The sequence below is a fragment of the Carlito syrichta genome, unplaced genomic scaffold (assembly GCF_000164805.1).
Source record: "Carlito syrichta isolate Samal-C Ts95f unplaced genomic scaffold, Tarsius_syrichta-2.0.1 Scaffold315490, whole genome shotgun sequence".
Lineage (NCBI taxonomy): Eukaryota > Metazoa > Chordata > Mammalia > Primates > Tarsiidae > Carlito > Carlito syrichta.
In genome coordinates, this window is record NW_007259586.1 from 1,728,306 (window position 1) to 1,741,516 (window position 13,211).

Below are 13,211 nucleotides of genomic sequence, written 5' to 3' on the forward strand. Positions count from 1 at the left end.
AAAAAAAAAAAAAAAAAAAATTTTTTTTGTAGAGATGAGGTCTCACTATGTTGTTTAGGATGTTCTTGAACTCCTAGGCTCAAGGAAATCCTTCGGGCTTGGCCTCCCAAAGTGCTGGGCTTATAGGCATGAGCCACCACGAATGGCCACAGTGGATGCATTTCTAATCATTTGAAGCACTTTGTGGTTTGCCCCAGCCAGTACCTGCTCACTGGGCCTGTTCGTTGGGTTGAGAAAACTGTGAGGGAGGTGAGTTGGACTCACTGGCATTGAGTGAGTCCCTCGCTCAGATTTCCCTCTAGCTCTCTGGAAGGATAAGAATGAAATCCACAGTTACTAAAGGATACTCTTATAGTTTATATAAAATACTCCAGGGTAAGGAAGGATTGATTGTATTTAATATTTAAAACTCTATCCCCAAGTTTCTACCCACTCTTTTCTTGAGCTCCCATGGCACATTTTAATGATAGGACCACACATTAATGATGAAGGGGAAGAAGAAGAAGAAGAAGATGATGATGATGATTAGCACCCACTGAAGAATAGTGCCAGGCACTGTTCAAAATGCTTTACACGTGTTATGTCACCTGTTCTTCTCTAGAACTCCATATGGAGCAGGTATTATTAGGATCTCCATTTAGAGAGGAGGAAATGGAATCATGAGGGAGAAGTAATATACCCAAGCTCATTCAGCTAAGTATGTAGTAGGCCTGGAGTTAGGCAATTTGAATCTTCATGGTATCTGAAAAATTGGGAAACATAGTATAAACTTATTTTTCAACAACAGGCTACTTGTATGTTTAAGTAATATGCTTACTGCTTTTAAAAATGTTTTCCACTACCAGACATCTTTTCAACTGAAGAACATTTGAATTAAAGCATTGAGTACAGTTGTTAATCTGGGACAAAAATATGCAGTATGCTATAGAGTTTCCAAAAATTCTGGAAACACTGGTCAAAAGAAATACTTAAAAAATATATATATAAGAATGAGTTTTCATATCTACTTAAAGCAACAATTAACTCACTTGGGAAATACCCTTTTAGTATGAAGTAGTCATCTCTTATGCACGGAGAATGTGTTCCAAGACCCCCAGTGAACACTGGAAACCGTTGATAGTACCAAACTGTATATATACTATGTTTTTCATTCACACCTGTGATACAGTTAAATTTATAAATTAGGTACAGTAAGAGATCAACAACTTTTTCACCTCTGCTGGAAATGTGGCAACAACTTCTTCTTTAGCAGACATAGTCTCTAGTAGTTTTTGTATTTTTCAGTCCCATCTTATTCCTGAATCTGTGTAACCTTCTGTTACTTTTGGCAAATGTCTTGGTGTCACTTGTTTCAGGAGATCCCTTGCTGAAATCTTCAGATAGGCTCAATGCTTTCTGACGCAGCACTGATTGTTGCTGTCAGTTGAAACACGTTTCTGTTCCTATCTTCCTCTCATAAATTTAATACCTTCTCCTTGTTAACTAAACACTTACCATACACTGTGGCTATAACTTTTGTAGTTTTAGGTGCAACAGCAAAACTAGCACACATTTCTTTTTCCTGCTTCACAATTTCACAGGTGCATTCTTACCATAAATCTTAGCAACTTCAGCATACAATATTTTTTCTTTCCTTGTTAAGTCAAGAACTTTCACCTTTTCACCTAAAGGAAGTACTTTACAGCTTCTCTTTGGCGTATTTGAATCGCCAACCTCACTACTCTTGCACTCTGGGGCCATCATTAAGGAAAGAAAAGGGTTCCTTGAGCACAGTACTGCCATACCTGGACAGTCGATCTGACCACTGAGATGGCTAAGGTGACTATTGGACAGGAAGTGTGTACAGGGTGGATACGCTGGACAAAGAGATGATTCATGTCCAGGGTGGGGTGGTGGTGCAAGATTCCATCACACTACTCAAAATGGTGCAAGATTGGAAACTTATGGATTGTTTATTTCTGCAATTTTCAATGTAATATTTTTGGACTGTGGTTGACTGCAGATAACTAAAACTGCAAAAAGCAAAGCCACGAATTATGAGGAAGACTACTTACTATAGCTGTAGTATTTCTAGAAATTCTTTTAATTAAAGGAAACCTTAGTTTACATTGATGGTTTCCTTAGATCCTGGGAATATTTATTTTTGACTGCAGTCATCATGAGTCTACAGAGTTTAAAGACATTTGAGTCATCCTTCTGAAGCAATGTTTAAAAAGGCAAGAAGGGCAGCAGCTCTACACCCATCTTGACATGAGTCCTGCCATTCACCAAAAGCTTCCTTTGGAACTTCAGAGTGTCTTTGATGTGTATTTCGGAATGATGTCTGCTCCATGAGTTCTGATGGCTTAGGTTTCCTGGGAGGAAGAAGGACATGGAATGGGGGTGGATGTCATTGTTCAAAGTTTCTGTTTTTAAGGTGAATAATTGAAGATGTGTTTTAGCAATTGAGGCAAGCTATGTCTCTGTAGATACATAGCTATAATGCCCACAAACAGTGTAGCAAAATCTTAGGATATCCTGGACTGTAGTACTGTAGTCTTGACAAAATTTCCCAACATGCTGAATAATTTCCCGCAGAAATCTGTGTTATTTTTCTTGTCTCTGTTCTGGATTCTTCAAAGTTCCCAAGTGCTAATATTGGTTAAATTGTTAATATTTACAGAAACTGGATTTCTGTTTTCTTTTCTTTTTTTTTTTTTTTTTGAGTTGGAGTCTCACTCTGTTGTCCAGACTGGAGTGCAGTGGCCGCTCCCGGCCACCACAGCCTCGACCTGCTGGGCTCCCAGTGATCCTTCCACCTCAGCCTTCCGAGTAGCCGGAATTACAGGCGTGCGCTACCTTGCCCGGCTAATTTTTTTTGATTTATTGTAGAGATGAGGTCTTGCCTGCCCAGGCCAGTCTCAAACCCGCGGGCTCAGGCAATCCACTCAGCTCAGCCTCCCAAAGGCGCGGGATTACAGGCTGAGCCACCGAGCCTGGCTGGATTTCTGTTTTCTTTGTTTTCCTTTTACATATGTGTAATTAGAAGCAGCAGTTGCTATATGTAGATCAGAGTAATTAAAAACTATTCTGAAATAATGTAGTTACTTGTAGATCTTTTAAAGGCACCTTGTCCCTGTTAAAGTGTCTTTAGAGGCTTACTTAATGTTTACTGGACCATGGTGTTTACTTGTTCCCACTCTTACTTTTGAAAATGTAAGAGATCATTGAAGCTGGTAATGACTTGTATTGTCCACACTAATTAGGCTTGGCTTGTATCTCAGAGATTGAGCCGTTTAATTTTTTTCCCCAAATGTTCAAAAATTACCAGCAAATAATCACTTCAACTTCGTGTATAATAATCACAACTCAGGAGACATGGCCAAGGTTTTCTGGATGAATAGTAAGTTATCTGTCTATTTATCTTTCTATCTATCTATCTATCTATCTATCTATCTATCTATCTATCTATCTATGTTACAGATTAGCTTCAATCCAAGATCACACCCTTGAAAGATGGAAGGAAGAATGAAAAATTACTGGAAATTCTGTTTGTTACAGAGGAGGAAGCCTCAAACTATGGCTCTTAAGCCAAATCTGACCCATAGCCTGTATAAATAAAGTTTAATAGGACATAGTCATTCCCATTTGTATTATGTAGGCCAATGCTGATTTCACCATAACAATGGAACTGAGAGGTTAGGGTAGAGAGTATATAGAGTACAATGCCAACAATATTTATTATCTGATATTCTCTTATAGATAAAATATGCTGGCCTCTTGGCTAGAGCATCTAAATCAGTATAATAATTATTTAGAAGGTTTAGGCATTTTGAAAGATTTGAAGTAAATGAATGAAAATACTCTTAATTTTATTTAATGGCAAAACTTGATGTATTAATAGCTAACTTGTTCCACATAGATATAGCTGAGGTGAAAGAGCAACCCCTGTGGGAACCACTGTGTCCCTTTCCCTCCACGTTTTCAGTTTAGTGACCAAAAGTCCAACAGAAAAGGGATGAAGCGGCAGCTATGATGGGTATTTTTATGTGTCTACTTGTCTAGGCAATGGTACCTAGCGATTTGGCCAAATACCAGTCTGGGTGTTGCCATGAGGGTATTTTTTTTTTAGGTGAACATAACTTTTACTTTGGTGGATTTAGAGTAAAGCACTTTACAATGTGAGTGGGCCACATCTAATTGGTTGAAGGCCTTAAAAAAAAAAGCAGATTGAGGCCTGGTGTGGTGTCTCACGCCTGTAATCCCAGCACTTTGGGAGGCGGAGACAAGAGAATTGTCTGAGCCCAGGGATTCAAGACTAGCCTGGGCAAAATGGCGAGACCTCGTCTCTATAAAAAAAAATGATCTGGGTGTTGTATCGTGTGCCTATAGTTCTGCCTACTTAGAAGGCTGAGATGGAAGGATTGCCTGAGCCCAGATTGTTGAGGCTGTGGTGACGGTTTGATCATGCCACTGCATTCTAGCATGGGTGACAGAGTCAGACTCTGACTCAGAACAAAACAAAAACAAAAACAAAAAACAGTGAGCTCCCTGGAGAAAGAGGAAATTCAACCTCTGGAGTGTCTTTGGACTTGAGCTGTAAAATCAGCTTTTATTTTTCCCTGGGCCTCTAGCCTGCCACCAACCCAGCAGTTTTGGACTTGCCAGTTGCCACTGTCCTGTGAACCAGTTTCTTTTTCTTTTTTGAGTTGGAGTCTCACTCTGTCGCCCAGACTGGAGTGCAGTGGCTGCTCCCGGCCACCGCAGCCCCGTCCTGCTGGGCTCCGGCGATCCTTCCGCCTCAGCCTTCCGAGTAGCCGAAACTACAGGCATGCGCTACCATACCCGGCTGATTTTTTGATTTATTGTAAAGATGAGGTCTCGCTGCCCAGCCGGGTCTCGAACCCGCGGGCTCAGGCAATCCACTCACCTCAGCCTCCCAAAGGCGTGGGATTACAGGCTGAGCCACTGAGCCTGGCGAACCAGTTTCTTAAGATCAATCAATCATATTCTCTCTCTCTCTCTCTCTCTCTCTCTCTCTCCCCCCCCATACAGATCTTAAGTTTCTTTTGGTGAACCCTGACTAATACCTTCTTTTTAAATTAGACTCTTAATTTTAAGATAAATGTAGATATACAAGCAGTTGTAAGAAACACCATAGGGGCCAGGCTCGGTGGCTCAGCCTATAATCCCAGCACGTTGTGAGGCCAAGACGAGTGGATTGCCTGAGCCCGTGAGTTTGAGACCCGCCCAGGCAACTTGGCGAGACCTCATTTCTACAATAAATCAAAAATTAGCCAGGTGTAGTAGCGTGCGCCTGTAGTTTTGGCTACTTGGAAGGTTGAGGTGGAAGGATCGCCGGAGTCCAGCAGGTCGACGCTGGGTTGGCTGTGAGCGTGCCAGTGCACTCCAGCCTGGGTGAAGAAGTGAGACTCCAACTGAAAAAAAAAAAGTTCATTTTTCTGTTGAATACATTACACAAGAGATTTAATCAAAAAGACCAAAGCCCAGGCCATCCTGGGACTTCTTAGATTCTTCCTTCCCTGCTGCCCCTTTCTTCTTCATGGCAGCAGAGTGGAGGGGCAGGAGCTCCTACTGGGACATCACCTGCTGTTGAGGCAGTTCCACTGAGCCCTGCGTGGCAAAGGTAGCGGCTGGTGCCAGCAGGTTCACCACTGACACCAACTGCCTTAATGAGGGCACTGGTTTTTAATCCCTGTGACCATCACTTCAGCATCTTGCAGGATGAGGGCCAAGTGGATACAGGTGGGCTCAGAGGCAGAGGGCGAGGTGTGTGAAGGAGCTGGGGAAGCAGCAGCTGGGCACCGTCTTAGTCATGGGTGAAGAGTGGCCATACTCCAGCATGGCCTGAACTTCCTCAGAAGGACCACATGACTTAGCAGCTGCCGAGGAAAAGATCCTAGTGAGTGTTGGGAGTTTTTTCTATTTTCTAGAGCCTAGTCTTTCGTTGGGTATGTTGCTTGCAGATGTTTCTCCACAGCCTATGGTCAAAGTGTTACATTTTGGTTGGGTTCAATTTTTCTGTTTTTTCCTTTTATGGAAAGAAAATGGCCCTTCTGGATCTTCTGGCCATGGCTTGCGTCTCTTCCTTTTACTATATTTTTGGTGTCTTCTAGCCTTAGAGTGTGGCCCAGGAAGGGAAGGACTTGGGACCCAAGTCGTGTTTTGTATTGTGGTAGTACAATAAATCACATATATGGTGGCCGTTTTGCTTCAAGGAGAAAGGAAGAGAATGGGTTTGATGTGGAATCAGCAGTGGTTAGTCATCAGTAGAGGAGAAGGTTGGACAACTTCTCAGACAACAGAAACTGTAAGCAACATCTATGTCCAGAAAGAACCAGCATCAAATGAAGTTGTTTTTGGCTATGTGGTGTTGGTGCTATGATATATCCATGTAATATATTTTCTTTATCGTTTCCGTTCCTTAACTGTAATCTCCTTCAGAGTTTAGAGGAGGCAAAATGAAGGGAGTGACCTGGGGATGGAGTGTCCTGGAAGTCAGTCTTCCCAGACAGATACAGGCCTCCACCTCTTTCACCCAGGCCAGCGGTTGGTCAGTTATTTTCTAAGCTGCTTTCGACATTGTCTCATCACAGATTCTTAGGCTAAACCTTGAAGTGAGCTCAATGGTTATTCTAACTCGTTAATTTATCCATAGTATCATTTCACTGCTGATAAATACTTCGAAGAGTGGTGCTCCCAGCTTCATGCCTCATTAATATTGTTTTTCTTGTCAGTCAGTGGTAGGGGTTTAGATAATTTCAAAGTTCCTTTCCACCTTTATCATTCGGAGGTCCTGAATTCACAGTGGCAAGCAGTTGGTTTAGTTACTCCAGCCTCTGTGGGTGAGAGTTTATTTCATTAGCTACCAGTGTCTATAATTGACCAATTTATATATCAGTCATGTTGTCTCTTGCCAGGGCCTGATCACAGATGACTTCATCCCATATTCTTTCTAGCCTAGCTGGACAGGCTGCTTCTCCTCAGCTAAGCCTGAGGAATGCCTGATGGTACTCACCTGATTCAGTGGGATGGCGTCCTTCCAGCAGTTGCCACTTAGAGTTCCTTTTCCTGCCTTCTGACTTCCTTGTCTTTCTAAGTGTGGCTTCCCCAGAGACAGTCCTCAAAGGGTTTCATAGCAAAAAAAAGAAATGCATTCAACAGAGCTGGCTGACAAAACAAAAAGGGATTAGAATTTTGCCTCATAAATAACCAGTTTTTAAAACTCATTTGTGCTAGTTCTCCCTCTTTGGTGTGCTTGAGAGTCAGAGAGAGACTTCATAAGCAAAACCAGAGTCCTCACCTTGGAGGCTCCGATTCACAGTAATTGCCCCTTAGCTGCGATTTTACTTTCTATGGTGTTAGCTATACACTTTTATCAGTGGTCTGAAAATATTCTATGGAAAGTTCTGAAATAAACAACCCACACGTTTTAGATCATGTGCCATTCTGTGTGGTGTGATGAAATCGCACATCCTGCTGCTTCCTGGCTGGGACATGAATCCTCCCTTTGTCCCATGTATCCACGCTGTATGCACCACCCACCTGTTAGCCACTTGGCCGTCTTGGTTGTCAGATGGACTGTCTCCGTGACCAAGTGCTTGTGTTGAAGGGACTCGTACTTTACTTTTATTACAGTACATTTTGAAAATTGCTCTATTTTATTAGTAGTAGCTAAGTCATATATTTTCATTGTAGAACATTCGGCAAATATAAAAGCACCAGAAAGAGAGTAAACACTACCCATGAGCTACTGATGGTTTACCTCATGGTTAATTTCATTTGGGACGGAGGATAACGTGTGGTATTGATTTTCTTCCTGTGACTGTCCTTCATCCCTTCTGTTCTCTCCATGCCCTTATTTCCCTTCTTTGTCTCTTTCCTCCCTTCCCCTCTACCTTCTAATATGTAACCGTATACCCTCTGGTATATTACGTAGAAGTTCTCATTTGTGTCCCTGAAATATTTTCTAATTTTAATATTTTTTCAATCATGTGCTTTTAAATTCCTGACTATTGCTGTGTCACTAGACCGTGGCTCCGACAAGGCAGAGACCTTATTTTGTTCACAGCTGAGTCCAGGGTAAGCCACAGTTCCCTATAAGAGATCATAATTTAACAAGTTCAATATAACTTGTCATCTGAGTTTTTCCCTAATTTTTGTTATTGTAGCACCTCATTAGATATACTTATCTCCATATATGTATTAGCATGTTTAACCATTTTCTTGAGTAAATTACACCTTGAGGTAGAATTCTACATTGAGGTGGCATAGCAGACCAAAGGATGTATAATGGGAGAAGGAACCTATTCAAACCAGCTGAAGCTCAAATGGAAATTTATTGAAGGGCACAGAGACCCAAGCCTCTAGAACCTAAGAACAAGAAAGAGATCTGAGCTTCACTGGGGAACTTGAACTGGTTGATAGAAATTCAGTAACCAGAGATTTGCTCTGTCTTTTCTTGTTTTCTTATTTTCTTTCCTCTCTTATTACATCTACTTCATTTTTCTTCCCTTATAAATCAGCTTTCTCTGTTTTCTCATGTGAATGACAGAAAAATGATCATTGCAGCCCTGGGACATTTCAGCAACAAAGCTACAACCAAATGCAGTCATCCCTCAGTATCCAGAGGGACTCTGGCTATTTCCATGGATACAAAACTCCGCAGATACAAAACTTCACAGACGCTCAAGTTCCTGATATAAAATGGTGTAGATTTGCATATAACCTACACATATCCTACCATATACTTTAATCATCTCTAGATTGCTTATAATACCTAATACAATGTAAATGCTTTGCACAGTTGCTATACTGTATTACTTTTTATTTGTATTTTTTATTGTATTATTATTATTTTTAATCTATGTGTATGTGTGTGTGACAGAGAGAGAGAGAGAGAGAGAGAGAGAGAGAGAAAGCAGGATTTGAGAGAACAGAAAAGCTCCCACAGTGGGAGGGGACCCAAAGGGGTTGCCCCCATTATTATTTTTATTTTTATTTTTGAGTTGGAGTCTCACTCTGTCTCAGACTGGAGTGCAGTGGCACGCTCCCGGCCACTGCAGCCTTGACCTGCTGGGCTCTGACGATCCTTCCGGCTCAACTTTCCAAGTTGTCGGACCTCAGGTGCATGCTACCATGCCCAGCTAATTTTTTAATTTATTGTAGAGATGGGGTCTCGGCAAGTTGCCCAGACGGGTCTTGAACCCACAGACTCAGGCAATCCACTGGCCTTGGCCTCTCAGAGTGCTGGGATTACAGACTGAGCCACCGAGCCTGGCCTAATTTTGTTTTTTCTGAGTATTTTCTTACTGTGGTTGGTTAAATCTACAGATGTGGAACCCATGCATACGGAGAGCCCACAGTACCTGGAATTTGTGTCGCCATTGTCTGATGGGCCCTGCTTGGGTCACTCACCTTTGATGTGGGAGAGTTTGTTTCTCCCATGGAGGCTGGGCCTGCCCTAGTCATCAGGGGCTTGGATTGAGAAATTGACAGTAATGGAGGCATGAACCGCAAACATGGGGGAGGGGGAGTGTTCATTTGAAGAGGAATGGGTGTATAAAGCATATTAATTCTTTATTGCAGTTGTTTCTTGTCCCTGTAGAATTGAAAGGTGCAATCATGTTCCGCCAGGAGGCCGAGGTTGTTCGCTGAAATGTCAGGAAGCTTTGTGCATAGGCTTCCCTTTTCCCACTTTATTAGCTTATGCTTAACGTTTTCTTATTCTATAGCTGACTTCACAGGATTAATAAAATGCTATCTTATCACAATCTAACTCTGGCTGGTGGGAAAAATAGGCTCTTTTTGTCTTCTGCCTAACCATTCAAAAATATAAGCCCTTAAAATGACCACCCAATTTGGCTTTTAGTCAAAAGGAGGACCATTACTAGATTTCAAAGCAGTTGGATTAAAAACTTGCTGAGTCTGGATTAATAAAAGATTAATTTAGACAGACCTTTTGGTGAACAAATATTTCCCAAGGAGGCCTCAATGGACTTCCATGCCCTTTATGTTCTATTCTCCCCAATTATGTGAACTGCTATGATTAAGAAGGCAATGAGATCAAAAGGTCAAACAAAGCATTTTATCTTTTGTTTTCCTTTTTTCTTTCTATGGTCCAGTGGTCTCATAGTTGGTCTTAGTTTTAGTATTGCAGCTTGGTTTTTAAGCGTTGGATTTGTTTGGTGAAATTGGCATAAGCATAAGTTTGCTTAGGCTCTTAAGAAAATATAGAATTAGTTTTCTCTCCAAATATTCATTTGCTTTTTAAGCAGCAAGTCTTTTTGTTGATCAACTTTAGTTAAATCTGCGGGTTGTGAAATAAAAGACACACAATATATTTATTACATTAATAATCATTACTTGATTATGCTTAGAATGTTTGTTTTTCTCTGTACTCTGGGCAAAAACTTTTATCTTGTGGACTTTGAGATTTTTGTTTGTGTGCAAGATGCTTCCGTTTTGTGGAAAACAGAACAAAGACAGGAAAATTTGTCCAAATTATTGAGATTGCATATTGTTCATGACTTTTGGGAAACAAACTTTGTTTTTGTCTTGTTTTCATTTGGAAAGTACTCCATAAATCCCACCTAGTCATTAAATTTGGGTCCCTAATTGCAGCCATAGGACCCTGGGGGAGGGGCATTCTAGCAAAATCAGCCTCTTAAGGTGTTTTTATTTTGTCACTGAATGTTTAATGGGCCCAGAGGGTACTTTCTAGGGCTGTATAAGAAAAAGGATTTTTATAGAGACTTGAGAATCGAGGCACTTATTATTCACAGTAATGGATGTGGGTTTGCAAGTTTGGGCTCAGAGACTTGGATTTTATTTCTGAATTTTCCTTAGACTGGTTGGTTGATTTTAATATGCCTAACCTCTCTGACAGTCATCTTCCTTAAGTATAAAATAGGAATTGGCTGAAGGATTAAATGATACCCAATATTGTAGAACTGAGAATACTCCTAGTCAAGCGAAATATTCTGTGTCCTGGGACTATATAATGTGTAGGGAATTTCAGGATCTGTGCTGGTGTCTTGGCCATCCCAGTATGGTTTTCAAGGACTTTTGTTACAGTCTGTAGGAGCTGTTGGCTGAGAAAGGTTAGGCCTTTTTTGGGGGTGGGGAGGGAAGAATACCAGAGGACTGGGGCTGCCTCACCACTACTTGACCTAGTTGCTTTTCTTTCTTCCTCACTGACAGGTCACTTGGGTCATTATTTATTTTTAATTTTTTGTTTGTTGTTTGAGTTTGGGGCTTTGGGAATAAGTGAACTTCTCTAAATTCTCTTTGTAGTCTCACTGAGTAACCCCCACACATAATTGTTGCTTTTTGGCTAATGTTGGACTAATAAGATTTTCCTTTGAGGCAACTCCATTTCTCTGTACACTGATTTACTTTCTGAGATGCCCCGGTTTGGTGTGGGTCACAACAGACAGAGAAAGGCAAACTGGAAGTAATTTTGAAGGAGCTACTGTAGAGTTGATGTTATTGCAGCAGAGGGCTTTGGTTGTAAGCCAGACTTGGACATCTGTCCTAGCAGTCCACAGACCTCGGTAATGCAGCTGGTGACAGGGTTCATCATGAATGAACTTGGGCAGAGCAAACTGCAAAAGTGGTTCCCTAGATTAGCTTGAAATGAATCATCTAAAGTGCCTAGGGGAAAAGTGGCCATAACTTATGTACATACTAGCAACTTGCCTCCAAGAGGGACTAACTGTTATGGTGGCAAGTAAATGATATTTGGCATAAGACAGATTGGACTTAAAGTCCAAGTCCTGTTACTGAGCTCATGACCTTTGCTAGTCCATTCTCCTTTCTGAACCTCAGTAGTATTATTTGTAAGACTGGGGTGATTTGTAAGATTGGGTTGGTTGTGTGATTCACAGGACAAACTGCATTTGAAAACCCTTTGTAAAACTTTAAAGTGCTTTAATATACATGTGATTTTCTAGTCCTGCCCAAATGGACTTTTGGAAATTTTCTCATGATTAGTTTATGTGAGTTTACTTGGGCATAGTTGAGTGACGATATGTGCTCGTTACTTTTTTAAGGTTCTTGGTTTGACCTCAAGGAGACTTAGAAAGGTCTAGACAACGTGAGGGGAAAGGAGCAATGCAACCTGTAGACTTCCAGGCCATTGCAGGGATGACTTACTCAGAATTACGACTAAATAATTTTTTTTTTCATGATCGATCCATGCTGACTTTCTTAACTCCTGTTAGTTTTCATACTTGGTTTCAACCATATTGAACTCTCTCTTATTTCTTGAATTTACTAAGCAATCATGCCTTCAGGACTTGGCACTGATTATTTTATCTGCCTGAGAAAATATCTTTCAAGGCGCATTTTAATGGCTAGCTTCTGCTCCAAAGTTTCAGCTATATTATCACATCCATTTATAGTTATTATTAACTACCCAACACTAATTAGGTCCTCAACCCCTGTATTCCCGTAACACCATGTACTTGCCCCTGACATTCAACTCTTTTTTTGTAATTGCTCATTTATGTGTCTATCTGGTCTACCAGGCTGTGTGGTCCTAGAAGGGGCAGGAAATGTGCCCTGCTTGCTGTCATTTCCAGCATCTAGTACAGTCCTTAGCTGCAAGGAATAATTTCTAGGTGTATAAGTGAATGATATGTGAGAGTTAGTTCCCTTGTCGCTCAAGGACAATGTGTTTTGGCATTCTATTTAAAGTTTCTGGGCTGCCTAGAACCGACTAAACATAACATCTTTGTTTTGACAGTAGACTGTTCACTAAAAAATGGCAGAGGAAGGCTTTTCAAGTTGAGTTTATCGTTCGGTGATCCGGTTTCTTTTCGAGCGTGGTGCTGTGAGAATGCTCCAGTGGCTTATCAACTCAGGGTGTCTTAGAGATGACAGGGGCCTGTGTCTGCGGCAGCTCATCCTTTGCGCATTCGTCACATCCCAAATGAAAAATCTGTCAGGGATGACCTTTCCGTGCCTGATTTTTGTTGTGACTAAGCTTAGAGTAAAAGTTTTTGCAACTGAACATGGCTTCTGGAGAGGAAATAGGGCCAGCCTTATTGTTGCTCCAGACAGCATTCTGATGTCAGGCCGCTTGAAATATGAGATAGAAGAAAAATCTGGTTTCCTCGAATGAAATATTCTGTGCTTGTGGTTTATTAAGACATGCATTGATGGAGAAACTTTAAGCAGGAAGACCAAAGATAGCACAATGAGATAGG

At 41.2% G+C, this 13,211-nt stretch overlaps 1 protein-coding gene across 8 annotated transcripts in view; it reads left to right on the forward strand.

Moving 5' to 3' along the window:
- Nucleotides 1-13,211, forward strand: part of MAGI1 (membrane associated guanylate kinase, WW and PDZ domain containing 1) — a 692,842-nt gene that overhangs the window by 242,263 nt on the left and 437,368 nt on the right. The window lies entirely within an intron of this gene.